Source organism: Acanthochromis polyacanthus, chromosome 21 (assembly GCF_021347895.1).
Source record: "Acanthochromis polyacanthus isolate Apoly-LR-REF ecotype Palm Island chromosome 21, KAUST_Apoly_ChrSc, whole genome shotgun sequence".
In the NCBI taxonomy this organism is placed as follows: domain Eukaryota; kingdom Metazoa; phylum Chordata; class Actinopteri; family Pomacentridae; genus Acanthochromis; species Acanthochromis polyacanthus.
In genome coordinates this window covers 29,105,007-29,123,294 of record NC_067133.1, presented here as the reverse complement: position 1 = coordinate 29,123,294, position 18,288 = coordinate 29,105,007, and the positions used below count along the sequence as shown (strand labels likewise).

The 18,288-nt window shown below is 39.7% G+C and overlaps 2 long non-coding RNA genes across 2 annotated transcripts; one reads left to right on the top strand and one right to left on the bottom strand.

Annotated features, from left to right (window-relative positions):
- LOC127531703 (uncharacterized) lies at positions 1 to 3,880 on the top strand. Its single transcript, XR_007938820.1, has 3 exons — positions 1 to 2,435; positions 2,536 to 2,614; positions 2,924 to 3,880. It is a non-coding gene; the product is annotated as an uncharacterized LOC127531703 (long non-coding RNA).
- A 1,243-nt stretch (positions 3,881 to 5,123) lies between these two features.
- Positions 5,124 to 12,664, bottom strand: LOC127531702 (uncharacterized). The gene is made up of 4 exons (XR_007938819.1): positions 9,962 to 12,664; positions 9,653 to 9,834; positions 9,151 to 9,555; positions 5,124 to 8,958 (listed from the first exon to the last, which is right to left on the bottom strand). It is a non-coding gene; the product is annotated as an uncharacterized LOC127531702 (long non-coding RNA).
- Positions 12,665 to 18,288: the final 5,624 nt, after the last annotated feature.

Genomic DNA, 18,288 nt, shown 5'->3' with positions numbered 1-18,288 from the left:
CATAGAGCTGCCAGAGTTGCTTGAAGGTAGGAAGGATGGAAATAATCACACATCTTTGTTTACGTCCTTGTACCGGCCGGCAAACCAAAGCACATATGTGACGTAATCGCGTACGCGACGTGGTCAGATCTCGGCAAAGTTTTGCGGTTTGCTGTTTAGACGGAAACGTAACGGCGGAGCGTTTTCTACCTTTCCACTCTGGAGTCCGGTTTCAAATTTTTCAAGCCCCCAAAACGCCGTCCTCGTATAAACGGTAGGGTGTTTTGTTGAAATATTTTGCCGTCTTCACCTGCAAGCGTCCTCGTGTAAACGGCCCCTGGTTCTCCCCGCCCTTCGGCCATCCTGATTGGACCACCCTCCAGCTCCTCCTCCCCGGACCAATCGGAAGCAGCCAAACACCACACCTGTTGACTATAAAGCCCCACCACGCCATCAGTCTTGGTGGCTGGTATTTTGACCGGTCCACCCTGGTGCTCTCTTTGTTCTGTGGTTCTATGTGGTCTTTCAGTCTGGAAGCACTTGTGGTGGGTGCTCCAGACAATTCCGACCTTCTGTTGGCTTTAGTTTAGTGTGGAGACTGAGGCTCCACTTCGTAGTCTGCCAACTCTGTGTAGAAACCACTATGTATGTTGAGCTGTTGTAAATTATGCTCATTATGTACACCGTTTCAGAGGCACCAGTTTTGTTTAGTTTGTTCTGTACACATTTTGTATTAGTTTTTGTTTCTGGTGGTGGGTGTTGCTTCTGTAGTTCTGTTTGGCTAGGGAGTTTAGTTGTTTTCTTTGTGTTTAGCTTAGTTGCAAACTCTGTTAGCCTTTGTTTTATTCCGTTCTTTGTTTTAGCAACATCCACCAGTCTTGTGTGTTTATTGTCACTTTTCCGTTCCCTTTTACTACTAAGCAATAAATCCCTTAACCTAAACCAATTACATCTGGTTATTTTATTGCATCCAGCCAGCCCCTAGAGGTTGGATCGTAACAAGTGGGGGCTCGTCCGGGAATTAACTAGGGGTCCGGATTACTAGGGGTCCAGGATTTACTAGTGGTCCCGCAGCTGTACAGGTAAGGTGATTTCATTGCTTAGTAGGTTATTTTGATTTTGGTGTTGGTGGTGGATATTTGGTTTGAGGTTGGTGATGGCATTTGTGTTTGTACAAACCTAGGGGTTTGTATTTTAAGGGGAGGGGTGTTACGGCCACCAGTATTGGTGTGCCGTTTGTTTTGAGGTGGTGCTTTATTGGGCCTTTTTGTTTGGGAGAAATTTGTGTGTGGGTTCAGCTGTGGCTTGTTGCAGAGCCTTTTGGAGCCCCAGCTGTCAGCCGTTTCAGCTGATGACGAAGCTGATGACGACCTGCACTTCCGTCTGGTTCTCCCCGCCCTTCGGCCATCCTGATTGGACCACCCTCCAGCTCCTCCTCCCCGGACCAATCGGAGGCAGCCAAGCACCACACCTGTTGACTATAAAGCCCCACCACGCCATCAGTCTTGGTGGCTGGTATTTTGACCGGTCCACCCTGGTGCTCTCTTTGTTCTGTGTGGTCTTTCGGTCTGGAAGCACTTTTGGTGGGTGCTCCAGAAAATTCCGACCTTCTGTTGGCTTTAGTTTAGTGTGGAGACTGAGGCTCCACTTCGTGTATGTTGTCTGTTCCAAGGGAGCAAATAATTAAAGAAACCCAAAAGAGTGTTTTTGTGTCAAGTCAGGCAGATGAGACAACAGATATTTCAACACAGCCACAACTTGTGCTTGTACTACGCTACATTGATGACAAACAGTGTGCAGGAAAGATTTTTTGAATTCATTCCTCTGCAGTCAGCTACGTCTGAGTCCATTGCTACTGTATTAACAGAGCGTCTTGCTGCCATCATTCCTGAGGATCAGAAAAGCAAGCTAATCTGCCAGGCGTATGATGGAGCCACTGCAGGTGTTCAGAGGAAAATCAAAGATGTGTACCCAAATGCCCACTACATCCACTGCTATGCACACCAACTCAACCTGATCATGCAGCAGGCCACCTCTCACATTTCCAAGGTGAGAATTTGTTTTCTGAGCTGGGTGGATTTGCCAGCTTTTTTTCCAGATCACCCAAGCGTACAGCTGTTCTTGATAAAATGGTGGCCCATAGACTGCCAACATCCAGCAATGTCAGATGGAACTTTTACAGCCGAGCCATCAACACTGTTTGAGCACAGAGAGGACCTCATTCAGTGATTTGAGAACATACGAGACTCGGGTGACTTTGATGCCAGTACCATCAGAGAGGCAGGAGCCATGGCCATGCTGCTGGAACATCAGGACTTTAAGTTCTTTCTGGAACTTTTTCACCACATCATGCCACATGTGGACCTCCTCTATGCCAAGCTCCAGAAGAAGAACATAGATGCAGTTCACATAAAAGTGAGCATCCAGCAGTTTGAACAGGACATGGAAAACATCAGGTAATAAGTATTCCTGTCAGTAATATGATCATCACATTTTTCAACATGATCTCTTTTCCCCTTTTTGGTTATTATTATGACTTCTCCTTATCCTTCACAGAAATTCTCTCCATTCCATGGGTGAGCAAAGAAGTGGCTGTCCGACAGCAAAGAGGTGTCGGGCACTCAGTGCAGAAGAGGTGAGTGTACGTTGTAGAAATCTCATAGTCTATGCTTCATTGGAGGTTGTAATGTTTGTTAGAGGAGAAATGTGTTTTGAAATATGGCATTTAAATATGTCATTGTCATGTTGCAAAGATCATCTAATCACAATCTCTTTAATGAAAATTATTCAAAAATATTAAAAATTATGTCACAATTGCAGTAGTCAATAATAGCAAGATATTTTTCCAAAACCATGCAGCAACAGAGGGTAACAGTGTCAACAAAAGTATATTAATTTCATATCTATTTTTTCTCTATATGTTTTTGTATCCTTCTCTCTGTAGATCTGCAACACCATTCTGGGACACACCAAGGAGCGCTTCTCCTTCACCAACCATCTCGTCTGTGCAACCTTGTTGCAGGGGGACAGGTTTGAAGAACATCATGGGTCATTTCCTGAAGAGGCACTGCAACGCACTTTGAAGGCCTACCCGATGCTGAATGGAAGCAAGCTGAAGACAGAACTTGGTCTCATCTACAGCAAAGTAGAGTTCAGAGCCTGCTGTGGTGCACTGGACCTATTCCAGCCGTTCATGGAGAACAATCTTGAAGTTCTTTTCAGAAACTGTCAATCTTTTAAGGATCCTGATCACCACACCCATGACCACAGCTGAAGCAGAGAGGTGTTTCTCAACCTTGAAAAGAGTGAAAACTTTTCTCAGAAACTGTCAGAGCTCCCTTCTCACCCCCTGTCTTTCCCATCTGGCATCCCAAATACCTTTCTCCCCATCTCTCTCCCTCTTTTTCCTCTCTCCCTCACTCCTGCTCCTGTGTTTCTTCCTTCTCCTCTCTTTCCTTTTCTCTCTCTCCATCCAGCAGTAAGCCAAGCTGTACCTACTCAGGTAATCAGCTGATTCGCGGGAGCCTGGACAGCTGAAGCACATGCCACTAATCATCTGCCTCAGTACAAAAGACCAGCTCACATCTCCATTCTTCGCCAGATTGTCACACTTGACTACCAGTCAGTACTTTCTAGGCCAAAAAAAAAAGGTATGTTGCAAATCTGGAGGTTTTTGTTTCTCTTCTGCCCAGACTCCTGCTGTCTGGGCTCTCACCAGCTCTGTCACCTCTGAACACCCCCGGAACCCATTCAACCCACTCCTTTCTCTCCTGGACTCCCGGCTCCACTTCCCCTGCATCTGTCTCCCCATCGGCTTCCCTCCTTCATCTGCCGTCAGTTGTCTGGAACTCTCCCTTATCCACAAATCATTCACCGTACAATAAAAACTGTTTCATTCACCCAGCTCTGGTTGTGTGGCTCTCTGCTCGGGTCCAGACCCCTGAGAACATGACAGAAACACCATGACCCAGGAAAGGCTGAATGCCTTGGCCATGCTCTCCATGGAAAAGAGACTTGTTTGTGAAATGACAGATTTCAATCAGAAAGTCATTGATAAATTTGCTGGCCTGAAGGAGAGGAGAGCAAAATTTATCTTCAAGTAATTGTTTTGTTGTGTTGTAATGCCCGTCTGCTAGTGCGCCCCCCCAAAATATTTTATCACTGGCCGCCACTGGTTTTAAGCTAAAACAGCTTCCAAAGAAACATCAATGCGTGCGAGAGGTGTTCAGCACATTGGAAAAAAATATCATTATGATAATTTTATGCTAAATCAGTTGTCCCCATCACATTAGGAAAAGTCATGAAATATGAAGCAAAAAAAAAAAGTCAACTATTTTTTTGAATGATAAACATTGAATGGGGTCAAATTGACCCCAAGGATATTAGGAGGGTTAATTCAGCTTAATGTACAGATCTGAAACAAAAGAGGCTGTAAATCCTTGTTTTTTACATGTAGAAACTGAGTCAGGGTTTTGTGTTCTGGGATCTCCACAAAAACTGTTAAAATAAGAAAAGCAGAGAAGGACTTTTAGAGCGAAGAAATTACTGTATAAATGTAGTGGATACAATGTCTTCACCATTTAAATCTTCTGTCTTATTTTAGGTCCTCATTTACTAAAAAATGTCCTTGGTCAAAAGATAATAGTTGCAGAAGTCTCACCAATGAAAACAGTGAAGAGTCTTGGAGCAATCTTCAGATTCAAAAATAAAGTGTTTATTCCATGCAGTACAGGTCAAAACACTCAGATACCCTGGGGTAAATCTGACTGTGCCCTCTGATGCCCTGACTTTTATACTCCGTGGCTCTGGGGTTTCCATGCCCCAGGGCCAGCCTTTTTTTTTTTTTTTTATTGTGAACATTACATTTTTCTGACACCATTATATCATTTATTCTCTTTTTAATAGTGTCTGCACTCCTGGTACTTTCCTAAAAAAATCAATAATTGAGCAGGTCCACCAGGAGGTGTGCCAATTCCCTCCTGCTGTCTCACTGACCAACCAATCAGAGCCTTTATTTACCACGAGGAACTTCATCAGACAAGTTCTTCATATTCTTTACACCACAGCAAATACATGTTTACCCAGGGTACCCCCTCCTGTCCTTACATGACCTCACCTGACACACAGTCACAGCCAGCAAAAACCAATGTTACCAGCTTTATTAGTAAATGGTAAATGGTCTGTATTTATATAGCGCTTTTACTATACCTGCAAGGTACCCAAAACGCCTTAGATGGTACATCACATTCACCCATTCACACACACATTCACACACTGATGGCGGAAGCTGCCATGCAAGTGTAACCCAGGTTACCAGGCCTTATTAACAGTCCAGTTCACCATTTGATTAATCAGACCAATAACTTAATAAATTCATATTTTTTTCCCCATGTGACAGATAAGCTACATGAAGTTACACTTGCATAAAATGAATAAATAGGATTTATGGTTAAAAATCGTAAATATGTTAATAAATAGATTAAAAAGATGAACACAAGTTCATTTATTTGTTTAAAAAAAAGAGTATTTTATTTCATTTTAAGTGTGGCGAACGTGCCTTTCTCAAAGTGTAAAAGATTCGAGTGACATGAGGAGTTCGTGTAACTACTATGAAGGTAGATTTGTTCCTTTATTCTTCAATCGAAAAAAAAGTTGCTCCAATTGCAAAACATGTTTTCAATCAGAAAAAACTTCACTTCAATAAAAAAAACATTTTCAATCAAAGAAAAAACTTGTTCAAATGCAAAACAAAAAATGTGAGACCCAAAAAGTTGCATATAAACATATCTTTTCTTTGATAGAATTTTTTTTTTTTGTTGAAAATACATTTTTTGATTGAAGTCATATTTTTGGATTTGAGCCATATTATGGGTAGGACATTTGTTTCTTTATTACTCAATGAAAACAAAAGCAGCCCCAACCTCAAAAAATGTTTTCAATAAAAAAAAGGTCACTTCAATAATAATAATAAAAATTCAATCAAAGAAAAAAATCTTTTCCCAATAGAAAAAATATTTGAGACTAATAAACAAATGCATTCGAACACGTTTTTTCTTTGATTGAAATTTTTTCATTATTGAATTCAGTTTTTATTTGACTGAAAATATATTTTCTGATTGAAGTCATATTTTTGGATTTGAGCCATAAAATGAGTAGGACGTTTGTTTCTTTATTACTCAATCACAAAAGATATAACTTCAATCAAAAAAAATTTTTTCAATCAAAGCAAAAAAAAAAAGTGTTCGGAGTGTTTCGACTTTGTTTTGGCATTCAAACACCTTTTTTTCCGATCGAAGTGAAAAAAGTTTTGAAGCCTGTTTTTTGCGATTGAATCATTTTGACACAAACATCCCACAGTGGGCGGATGCTTCTCCATTGGTCGGCATGTTTGAGTGACAGGTGTCCACACCAATGACGAATCTCTCTCCAGAAGAAGCTAGAAGCTAGCTACTTGTGTGCGGGGAAGTCAGTCTTTCTATAGTTGTATGTTTGTGCAGCTGACCTGACACTGCATCTGTGGTTGCAGGCGCAGGCCACTACTTATTCCACCACCAGCTGCAGCTAGCTCAGTGAAGCTGACCCCCCACCCACAGAAAAAATCCAAGCAAACAGGCTGAGTGGTTAGTGCTTCGTTTGTGCTGATTTGTGCCGTTAAAATTTTCGTTTGTGCTGCTATCGTTTTTCAGATATTAAAGATTATTTTTTAGGTCATTCAGAGGTCATCATCCCCCCAGCTTGCTCCAAAATGAACCAGACTTGTCTACTTTTTTAGTGCTTCGTTTGTGCTGATTTGTGCCGTTAAAATTTTCGTTTGTGCTGCTATCGTTTTTCAGATATTACAAGTTTTATTTTTGGGCGATGACGTCATCATCCCCCCAGCTTGCTCCAAAATGAACCAGACTTGTCTACTTTTTTAGTGCTTCGTTTGTGCTGATTTGTGCCGGTAAAATTTTCGTTTGTGCTGCTATAGTTTTTCAGATATTACAAGTTTTATTTTTGGGCGATGACGTCATCATCCCCCCAGCTTGCTCCAAAATATACCAGACTTGTCTACTTTTTTAGTGCTTCGTTTGTGCTGATTTGTGCCGGTAAAATTTTCGTTTGTGCTGCTATAGTTTTTGAGATATTACAAATTTTATTTTTGGGCGATGATGTCATCATCCCCCCAGTTTGCTCCAAAATATACCAGACTTGTCTACTTTTTTAGTGCTTCGTTTGTGCTGATTTGTGCCGGTAAAATTTTCGTTTGTGCTGCTATAGTTTTTCGGATATTAAAGATTATTTTTTAGGTCATTCAGAGGTCATCATCCCCCCAGCTTGCTCCAAAATGAACCAGACTTGTCTACTTTTTTAGTGCTTCGTTTGTGCTGATTTGTGCCGTTAAAATTTTCGTTTGTGCTGCTATCGTTTTTCAGATATTACAAGTTTTATTTACAGACGATCACATGACCCGAATTGAAGTCTGTGGTCTGCCACGTTTATAACGTCTTAATGTATATAATGTGTATAGAACTACTGTAATAACATCTGAGGATGTTCAACCTGTTATTGCTGGAAAATGTCTCTTTGAACTGACTTTGTGCCTTTGTGTGTACATTTGTTCAATAAAATTTGGTTAAATAAACGTAGAATGTGTATTTATGTTACTAATTTACATTTTTAATGAACTGTGCTTTATATTTACTTTGCCAATCACATTTCTGTCATAAGACAATAAATGAAACCGCTTCAAAGTTTATTTAGGAGCATGAAGCATTTAAAAAAAAAAAAACATTCAGCACTCCCCACTAAGAACGACACAAAATAGCAGTCTTTCACAGCCATTTCACAAGACACACACATTGGATGACCTTTTCACAATTTTACCGTTTCAGTGGTATTTTTACAACCTTCAGATAAATCTGATTTCTAGACACGGTAAGTGCACTTGTAAAATACCGAGGTTTTAGCAAAAATAATGCAGTAAAATTCCAAGTTAACATGATTTAGCTAACATGGTATCGCTAACATTTTCAAAATTAAACAGGAAACACTTCATTTGTAAATGCACAAAAGACCCAAGTAAGCATGTAGATTGCTGGAGACTGATATGCTTTGTGTCTCCAGGAAGATTATATAGGCCAGAATTAATGTTTTGATCAGTGCTAATCATCGTTTTTTTTTTTTTTTAACTAGATGCCCCGAAAGCCATCAGTAGACAGGGATTCAATTTTTGCTGTTCTCTGCACTTCAAAAGAGGCCATAGTCAACAATGGCAAAATAGCCACTCCAGCTGCCACTGTCTGGACAGAGCTGAGTCAGCAGTTAGAAGGCAAGATGTCTGCAAAGGCCCTGTACACTTTTGTGAAGCTGAACAGACATAACATCTGGTCAGTTTTGGAATTTAGTGACCAGGAAAGTGATCCAGACAGTACTGTTGACATGGAGTCAGACTCAGGTTGCATTTCTCCTGAACAAAAAGATTGTCAAGCTTTTCAGCTGGAAGTGCCTTTTGAGGAATGGATTAAATTTATTCCAGAAAAAGTGCAATACAAAGACAAGTTTTCTCCATCTCAGAAAAGGGAATACACAGTTTTGAAACCTGGCACTTGGACTCATCTCATAAATAATTTATTGTGGAAGAAGATAAAAAACTCATGCACATTTGTGTTCCAAAGAGCCAAGGTTTATCCAACTGTCACCAATGCTTACATACAGATTAGAGGCTACTGTAAGGAGTGCAATGGCCATTTGGAAATGAAATGTGGCAGAGAGCCAGCAATTAATAGCCCAATGATGTTTCAGTGTGACATAAAAAATACAGACATCTCGCTGCACACTGGCCGTTCCAAGCGGTTCATGTCTGGAAACCTGCGTGAGCAGATTGCGAAAGAGCTGTGTGAGGGCAGGATGGAACCAGCTGTATGGAGGTCAGCAAAGGCAGCAGATCTAATGGATGTTGGAGATCCTGAGCCAAGCCACCTACCAAATTTGGCCACCCTGCGGAAAGCCAAACAAGAGAGAAAAGATCTGGAATTAGGGGACAAAGATCCTATTAAATCTTTGCAGTTACTAAAATATAGTGCACCTCACAGTGGTAGCATTCGAGACATTGGACTGGATAAGTTTTTCTGTCACTACTGGAGTCAAACTCAGCTGCATGTATATAAGACGTTGTCTAAAACAACTCACCCAGCAGTGTGTTTTGATGCAACTGGCTCAGTAGTGAGAAAACTGGTGAGACCAAATGGTACATCTGGCCATATCTTCCTTTATCAAGGTGTTCTGACAGCACACAACTGCTCCAGTGTCCCAGTGGTGCAAATGCTGTCAGAGAGACATGATGTTAATGCCATTGCAAATTGGTTAGCAGAATGGATTCGTGCAGGTGCAGCTGTTCCAAAGGAAGCTGTGAGTGATTTTTCTCTGGCCATTCTTGGAGCTCTGGTCAAGGCTTTCACTCCTCATCCTGATCTTAAGACCTACATTAATGAATGCTTCAATGTCTTACGCGGGAACCAGTCTGCAAAACTTCCCCCTTGTTTTGTCAGGGTTGATGTTGCACACTGCATCAAGATGATCTGCCAGTGGGATTGCCTGAAAAACAAAGCACATCGTGTCAAAGATTTCTTTGTCAGGTCATTAGCACAGCTTCTTCAGTCGCAATCCTTGGACCATGCAAAACACATCTTACGTGCTATCACTGTTGTTGCCCTCAGTGAGGCAGAGGGTGATGACAGTTCTGGAGTCCCTCTCGCATCAGAAAGGTGCAAGAAATACCTAAAAGCCCAAATTGCAGAGGACTCCATCATCACTCCAGGAGAAGATAGAGAGGAAATGAAAACAGTGGATCCATGTGATGAGATCCAGACTGACCTACGACAGTGGGTAACAGAAATATGCGAGGAGAGCAGGTCACTTGCTGCAGCTAACGGGGATCGAGACAATATTCACTTCCTCCCTGAGATTATTCCCCACATAATACGGCTTGCAAGTTACTTACCGCTCTGGACAGGAATAATGGTCCCTCTCTTCCAAAGCACCAGCATCACAGCAAGCTCAGCCACTGCTGAAGCAGAGTTCAAAAATATAAAACATGGCCTTTTCAAACATGAAAACTTGCCTGTTCGAGTTGATCGCTTCATTGCTCGTCATCTGTCTTTCATTGAAGGAAATATGCGGATTTGCTCTGCAAAAGAAATGAAAGATGAGGCAACAGCGGCATCTGTGATAGTCACAGAAGCCAATCCAGCATCCATGACTACCCACAGTGCGGAAGGCAAGAAAAAAATGGATGTTCACCCTTTTGTGGAATGTGATGCTGCCACAAACATTCCTTCAGCAGATGATGAAGCGGTCGAAAACTGGAGAGGCCTAGTGGTTCCACCCAAAAAAAGGAAGAGGACTTCCTACCTCTCTCCTTGCGCTGAGTGGCTCCACGTAGATCCATCTTTTGGGGCCAAAAGAGTGAAGGTGGGATTATTAAAAAATGGAAACCTTCATCAGCCTATTAGACTTGGCAAATCAATGATCTCTGTGTTGAACACCTGCACATTTGATGCGTTTTGTCAGGCTTTATGTTGTGCTTTCTGTGACAGCTCTGCATTTCAAAATGCTGTTAGGAGAGACGGTGACAACCCAGTCTTGCAGCTGGTGAAAGCTGTCGTCACAGATGGGGTCGCCAAACAGACATACTCACAGAGGGCAGAGCTGCTTAGTACAATGTTTGAAGCAGTCCAGTTGAGGTCCGGTGCCCTCCAAGTTGATGCACAGTGCAACATCTCTACTGTCATTGCAAAAACAATGAGAAATGTATCCAGTGTGTATCTCACAAAACACTGCTCTTCACAGTACTGTTACCTCAGCAAAGGAATGACAAGGGAAGTGCCACTTGTTTCTCCTGACCTTTCTGTTCTGAGGAATTCTGGTGTGGCTCAGCTTGACACTGCTGTGGAAGAAGGACTCCGGCTGCCCCAGTCTCCCTGCCTCAGGCCAATCCTGGAGCATTCTCAGTGTCCAGCAGAACTGAAAACAGCAAACAGAACCTCAGGAAAAGTGCTCTGTGCAGGGACAGTTACTCACAGCTACAGCATTGGAGAAGTAACATGGATTGACACAGACCCTGCAAACCAAACCGAATTTTGTTTGAGTGAATTTCCCTCCAGTATGGTTCTCCAAGGAAAGACATTCACTCTGAGAGCTATCATTGCATTTCAGGGAAGCTTGACCAAGGATGGTCTGGGGCACTACACTGCATACTGCAGGAGAGCTTCCTGTGTGTGGGAGAAGTATGATGACTTGACCAGTGGAGTCACAGCAGCATCTGAGAAGGAAAAGCTACAAGCACATGCTGTGCTATACACTGTAAATTGAGCATTGTTCAAAATTGGCCCTGTTTAAGCCATTAATCAAGGTCCTATTGCTGCCAGGTTGCTTTGACCCTGTTAATTGCCACTTGTGGCTATACTGTTATTCATTATGTGGTTTATTATAGTTACATGTGTTCAATATGGCTATTTTTTTGGCTATTTAAAATATTCCACATATGGAAGTTCTTATTTCTCACCTTCACTTCAACACAAGCTACCTTGTGCACTGATGTACTTTAAAATAAGTCTCTCATTCAGTTTACCTCAACGAGAGACTATATTCCGGAGAACCTGATGAGTGTTACTCAACAATCGTTAGTTTAATTTGATATCTACAGCAGTATTTATCATTTCAGAGGTTGTAATTTCCACAAATATCCGGTTAGCTTCTTGTTGTCTTTGTGATTTGGTATCTCGGAGGGTTTTGAGACTGAATGATTTAAAATGTGAGAATTGCGTTTGTTTTAGGTTGTATGTAGTTAGTGAGACTGAAAGGGATTTGTGAATATTTGTTACACTTGATAGTGAGATAAAGGATTCTCTACTGTGATTGGAGGGATTTATTTTTATAACAGTATTTGTATATGGTTCGGTTTTTGTGTTTTTTGGTTCCATGAATGTGCCAGTGGGAAGAATGATGGACTCTCCAAGCCATCAAAGTTCTGATATTTACTTTTTTGATGGAAACTTTTTTTTATCAGTACATTCAAATTTTCACATAAAGTTGATTTTCCAAATCAAAAGTCTTTTTTCAGTCTTTTCTTTTTCAGTCTATTATATATTGGATTTTCAAACACAGTCATCTTCTTCTGTATCCTCTTCGAAGTCATGGTTCTTTTTTTCTCTCAGTCAATTAACTATATTGATCATGCGCTGACCTCATGGCAGGCCGTGGAACATCAATTAACAACACGTGGCTTCTGGCTGCTTTGACGTGCTCTTGTACTTCGTCGTGGCAAAAACAACGCCAATAGAGTTTATGTTTCTATATTTACAAAAAGCAAATGTCCACACTCATAACTAGGAATGGATATATGTAACCAATTTATTTACCGTCTGGAGTTCACCGAAATCAACAAAGAGCAAGGTCTTCCCAACAGTCCACGCCACAATACACCTCCCCTATGCGTCACACCTGTGTCAATTAGTGTGGCCTTCAAATAAACGGGTATCTAGGTCACAGCACCACTCATTGGTTGCTGATTAAAATGGCTCCAACAGAATATATATAATTTAATAAAACTCCATATAGAAAAACCAGGCTCCCGAAGAAACAATATAGGCATTTATAAATCACTTAACCGGTAATGTCAGTTTTTATGCAGAAAAAAAAATTAGAGACTTACGTTTCATTCCTTCTTGTATTGGTAACATCCGACAACTTCACTTTGTCGCTGATTTAATAACAGATAAGTAGTACAACATTCTGTAGGAAGCGCAGAACGCTGCCGCTGTTGACAGCCACGGACGGTGGTGTTGATGTCTATGGCGCAGACCACAGACGTCATCAATTCGGGTCGTGATCGTCTGTAAATAAAACTTATAATATCTGAAAAACTATAGCAGCACAAACGAAAATTTTAACGGCACAAATCAGCACAAACGAAGCACTAAAAAAGTAGACAAGTCCGGTATATTTTGGAGCAAGCTGGGGGGATGATGACGTCATCGCCCAAAAATAAAACTTGTAATATCTGAAAAACGATAGCAGCACAAACGAAAATTTTAACGGCACAAATCAGCACAAACGAAGCACTAAAAAAGTAGACAAGTCTGGTTCATTTTGGAGCAAGCTGGCGGGATGATGACCTCTGAATGACCTAAAAAATAATCTTTAATATCCGAAAAACGATAGCAGCACAAACGAAAATTTTACCGGCACAAATCAGCACAAACGAAGCACTAAAAAAGTAGACAAGTCTGGTTCATTTTGGAGCAAGCTGGCGGGATGATGACCTCTGAATGACCTAAAAAATAATCTTTAATATCCGAAAAACGATAGCAGCACAAACGAAAATTTTACCGGCACAAATCAGCACAAACGAAGCACTAAAAAAGTAGACAAGTCTGGTATATTTTGGAGCAAACTGGGGGGATGATGACATCATCGCCCAAAAATAAAATTTGTAATATCTCAAAAACTATAGCAGCACAAACGAAAATTTTACCGGCACAAATCAGCACAAACGAAGCACTAAAAAAGTAGACAAGTCCGGTATATTTTGGAGCAAGCTGGGGGATGATGACGTCATCGCCCAAAAATAAAACTTGTAATATCTGAAAAACTATAGCAGCACAAACGAAAATTTTAACGGCACAAATCAGCACAAACGAAGCACTAAAAAAGTAGACAAGTCTGGTTCATTTTGGAGCAAGCTGGGGGGATGATGACCTCTGAATGACCTAAAAAATAATCTTTAATATCCGAAAAACGATAGCAGCACAAACGAAAATTTTACCGGCATAAATCAGCACAAACGAAGCACTAAAAAAGTAGACAAGTCTGGTATATTTTGGAGCAAACTGGGGGGATGATGACATCATCGCCCAAAAATAAAATTTGTAATATCTCAAAAACTATAGCAGCACAAACGAAAATTTTACCGGCACAAATCAGCACAAACGAAGCACTAAAAAAGTAGACAAGTCTGGTATATTTTGGAGCAAGCTGGGGGGATGATGACGTCATCGCCCAAAAATAAAACTATATAAACACTGTTAATCACGTTATATGGTTTATACCGGCGGATTCATGAGAATCTAAGCTTACCATCGGTGTATAGTGTTTGTAGTTTCAGACATTTAGCAAATTGCTTTTGCAGATCTCAAAGTGAACCGCAGGCGGGACACTGAAGCACAACTGAACCGCAACGGGTTAATATAACGTGCTTAACAGTGTTTATATAGCCTATAATATGAAGTGTGCTGAGGGCATTGTACTCACAGTAAATTCAGTATCGTGGATACTACAATGCAGCTGCAGCTGGTGGTGGAGTAAGTCGTGGCCTGCGCCTGCAACCACAGATGCAGTGTCAGGTCAGCCGCACAAATATACGACTTCCCCGGCCCGCACACAAGTAGCTAGCTTCTAGCTTCTTCTGGAGAGAGATTCGTCATTGGTGTGGACACCTGTCACTCAAACATGCCGACCAATGGAGAAGCATCCGCCCACTGTGGGATGTTTGTGTCAAAATGATTCAATCGCAAAAAATAGGCTTCAAAACTTTTTTCACTTCGATCGGAAAAAAAGGTGTTTGAATGCCAAAACAAAGTCGAAACACTCCGAACGCTTTTTTTTTTTTTTTGCTTTGATTGAAAATAATTTTTTTTGGATTGAAGTTATATCTTTTGTGATTGAGTAATAAAGAAACAAACGTCCTACTCATTTTATGGCTCAAATCCAAAAATATGACTTCAATCAGAAAATATGTTTTCAGTCAAATAAAAACTGAATTCAATAATGAAAAAATTTCAATCAAAGAAAAAACGTGTTCGAATGCATTTGTTTATTAGTCTCAAATATTTTTTCTATTGGGAAAAAGTTTTTTTCTTTGATTGAATTTTTTTTTATGATTGAAGTGACCTTTTATTTTATTGAAAACATTTTTTGAGGTTGGGGCTGCTTTTGTTTTCATTGAGTAATAAAGAAACAAATGTCCTACCCATAATATGGCTCAAATCCAAAAATATGACTTCAATCAAAAAATGTATTTTCAACAACAACAAAAATTCTATCAAAGGAAAAACGTGTTTATATGCAATTTTTTGGGTTTCAAATGTTTGTTTTTTTTTGCGTTTGAACAAGTTTTTTCTTTGATTGAAAACGTTTTTTTTTATTGAAGTGAAGTTTTTTCTGATTGAAAACATGTTTTGCGATTGGAGCAACTTTTTTTCGATTGAAGAATAAAGAAACAAATTTACCTTCATAGTATGTACCTGGAATGAAAGAGTGGCTCGAACGTGATATTGACTGTGCGCACCGCGTGGGGAAACGGGCCGCCTCAGACGATGGATCCAGACCGCGCACAATAATCATGCACTTTGTACATCAAAACTGCAGAGATGCTGTCTGGGAAGCAGCGAAGACATTGCCCTACATGGAACAACACGGCCTGCAGTTTAAGGTGGACCTATCCAAGGGTGACTGAGAGAGACGAATGAAACTGTGGCCCTACGTGAAAAGTGCACGTGAGGCAAACAAAAAAGCTTACTTTGTAGGAGGACGAGCTTTCATCGAAGGAGAAGGAGAAATCAATATTAATGAATAGAAGAAACCAAGCAAACCAGGTTAGTTATGAGCTCCTGAGTTGAATGACTACTTTTTGTCATTTATAGAACTAAATGGAATTTAATTTCTACAAAGACAAATGTTGTTGACTGAAATCAATGGCTTCCTTTGTTATGAATTTTAAGTTAGAAGGTGCTGCAGATGCCACTGGCCTGCTCGGTTGGAATCCTATCCTAAGAGAGGATTTTTTGTTTTTTCTTTTTTTTTCCTTTTCTTTCTTTTCTTTTTTAGTATTTTTTTTTCTCTTTTAGTTTGTATGACAGTAAAGAGGGACTGCCACCAAAGTCTGAAACAATAAATGAATTAAATCATATATGCAGTAGAATGGACCTAATTGATATTTGGAGGGAAAAACATCCAGAGGCAAGAATGTACACATGGAACAATAAAGACTTGTCGATACAATCCCGCTTAGATTTTTGGCTGATCTCATTGAGTCGAACTGAAAATGTAGAAAAAAATGAAATTTTACCAACAGTATTTACTGACCATAAGGCGATCACAATAGTCATAAACCTTTTACCTAAAAAGACTAAATTTAATTCAGATTATTGGAAATTTAATGGAAACCTACTTTGTGATGAGGGATTTAAAACACAAACTGAGAAAATAATCGAAAATCACTGGAGAATGGCTACAACAACAAATCAATATGGGCAATCTTGGGAACTAATGAAATTCGAAATAAGAAAGCTGGCTATTGAAGTAAGTAAGCAAATGTTTAAAGGAAAGAAAGAAAGAGAAATACAAATAGTGACTGGAATTATGAAATTGACTGAAAAGGTAACTTTAACTGATCAGGAACAGGCAGATCTCGAACTTCTGCAAGGTTCCCTAGATCAAATCTATGAAGAAAAAGCCAAGAATCATCAGGTCAAGAAGAAGGAGGCTTGAACAAGGAGAAAAATGCACTAAAGGTTTTTCAACCTAGAAAAAAGGAATTATGAATTATCTGCAATAAGTAAACTCAAAATTGATAATGAAGTATGCGATGATGAGGAAAAAATTACAAAATATGTTGCCACTTTCTATAGGAAATTATATGCAAAAGAAGATCTTGATAACAATAAAATGGACTTTTATTGCCGGGAGATTGAACATAACATAGAAAAAAATTGATGAGAATTTCAGAAATAAATGTGATGACAAAATCAGAATAGATGATGTACTAAAAGCTATTGACTCTCTCAAAGACAATAAAAGTCCTGGTAATGATGGCCTGACAAGCAAATTTTATAAACATTTTAAAGAGTCTCTTGCTTCCTTTATGGTCCAAGTTTTTGAAGAAGCGATTGCCAGAGGTCAACTACCACTGTCTTTACAACAAGGTCTTATAAAATTAATTCCGAAACCACATAAGGATAAAATGAATCTTGAAAATTGGAGACCAATAACCTTACTTAATAACGATACTAAAATTTTAGCTTCAATTTTTGCAAAGAGACTTAAAACAAGATTAACAGAGGTGATTGACGAAGAGCAATCTGGTTTTTCTCCTGGCAGATATATTATAAATAACGTGAGGTTAATTCTGGATTTATTGGATTATAATGAATACATATTTGAAGACAGTTTTATCTTATTTGTTGATTTTAACAAAGCGTTTGATACTGTCGATCATACATTTATGTTAAAAACTTTAGAAACTTTCGGATTTGGGCAGAGATTTATTAATGTGATAAAAACACTATATAATGGGTGCAATAGCTCCGTAAAATTATCTTGTGGAACTTCTCCTAGATTTTTAATTCAAAGAGGAATTAAACAGGGCTGTCCAATTAGCCCTTACATCTTTTTTCTTGTTGCACAGACGATGGCTACCCATATTAAAATGTGTGATTTTCAAGGTATTCGGGCATTTGGCAGAGTTTTCAAAATATCCCAGCTTGGTGATGATACAGCGGTGTTTATTAATAATCGAGCATGGGTAGATGTAGCGATCGATAGTATTCAAAAGTTCTCAGATGTGTCAGGATTGAAAATGAATGTGGGTAAATCAGTATTGCTACCAATCAAACAATGTAATGACCTTGAGATACATGGCATTCCAGTAAAGAAAACACTCACCTACCTTGGAGTAACCATTAATGAAGATCAAATTGAGCGCTGTAACTCGAATTATAACCCTATACTTAAACAAACTACCACAACATTTAATTTGTGGTTAATGCGAGACCTTTCAATTTATGGCAGAGAAAGCTGAAGGTATCTCAAGGTCAGTGTATATATCTCTCTCAATGGACATGCCAAACAAAACATGTAAACAACTTGACAAATTGCTCTTCAATTTTATATGGAGGAACAAAGTCCATTACTTGAAGAAAGACATACTTTGTAATCCAAAAGGAAATGGGGGGCTAGATGTGCTTAGTTTTGAGACTGTGAATAATGTATTTAAAATCAATTGGCTATGTCGATTGGCCAAAGAGAAAGATAATTTATGGAACGCGATCCCAAAATATATTTTTAATCAATTGGGGGGACTAGAATTTTTGCTAAAATGTGATTATAAACCAGAGAAACTACCCATTAAACTCTCAAATTTTCACAAACAAACTCTTCTCTCCTGGAGGCTGGTTCACAAACGTGGCTTCTCGCCGACCAACTGCACCCTATGGAATAACCAATACATAAAGTATCGTAATAGGTCTTTATTTATAAAAACTTGGTTTG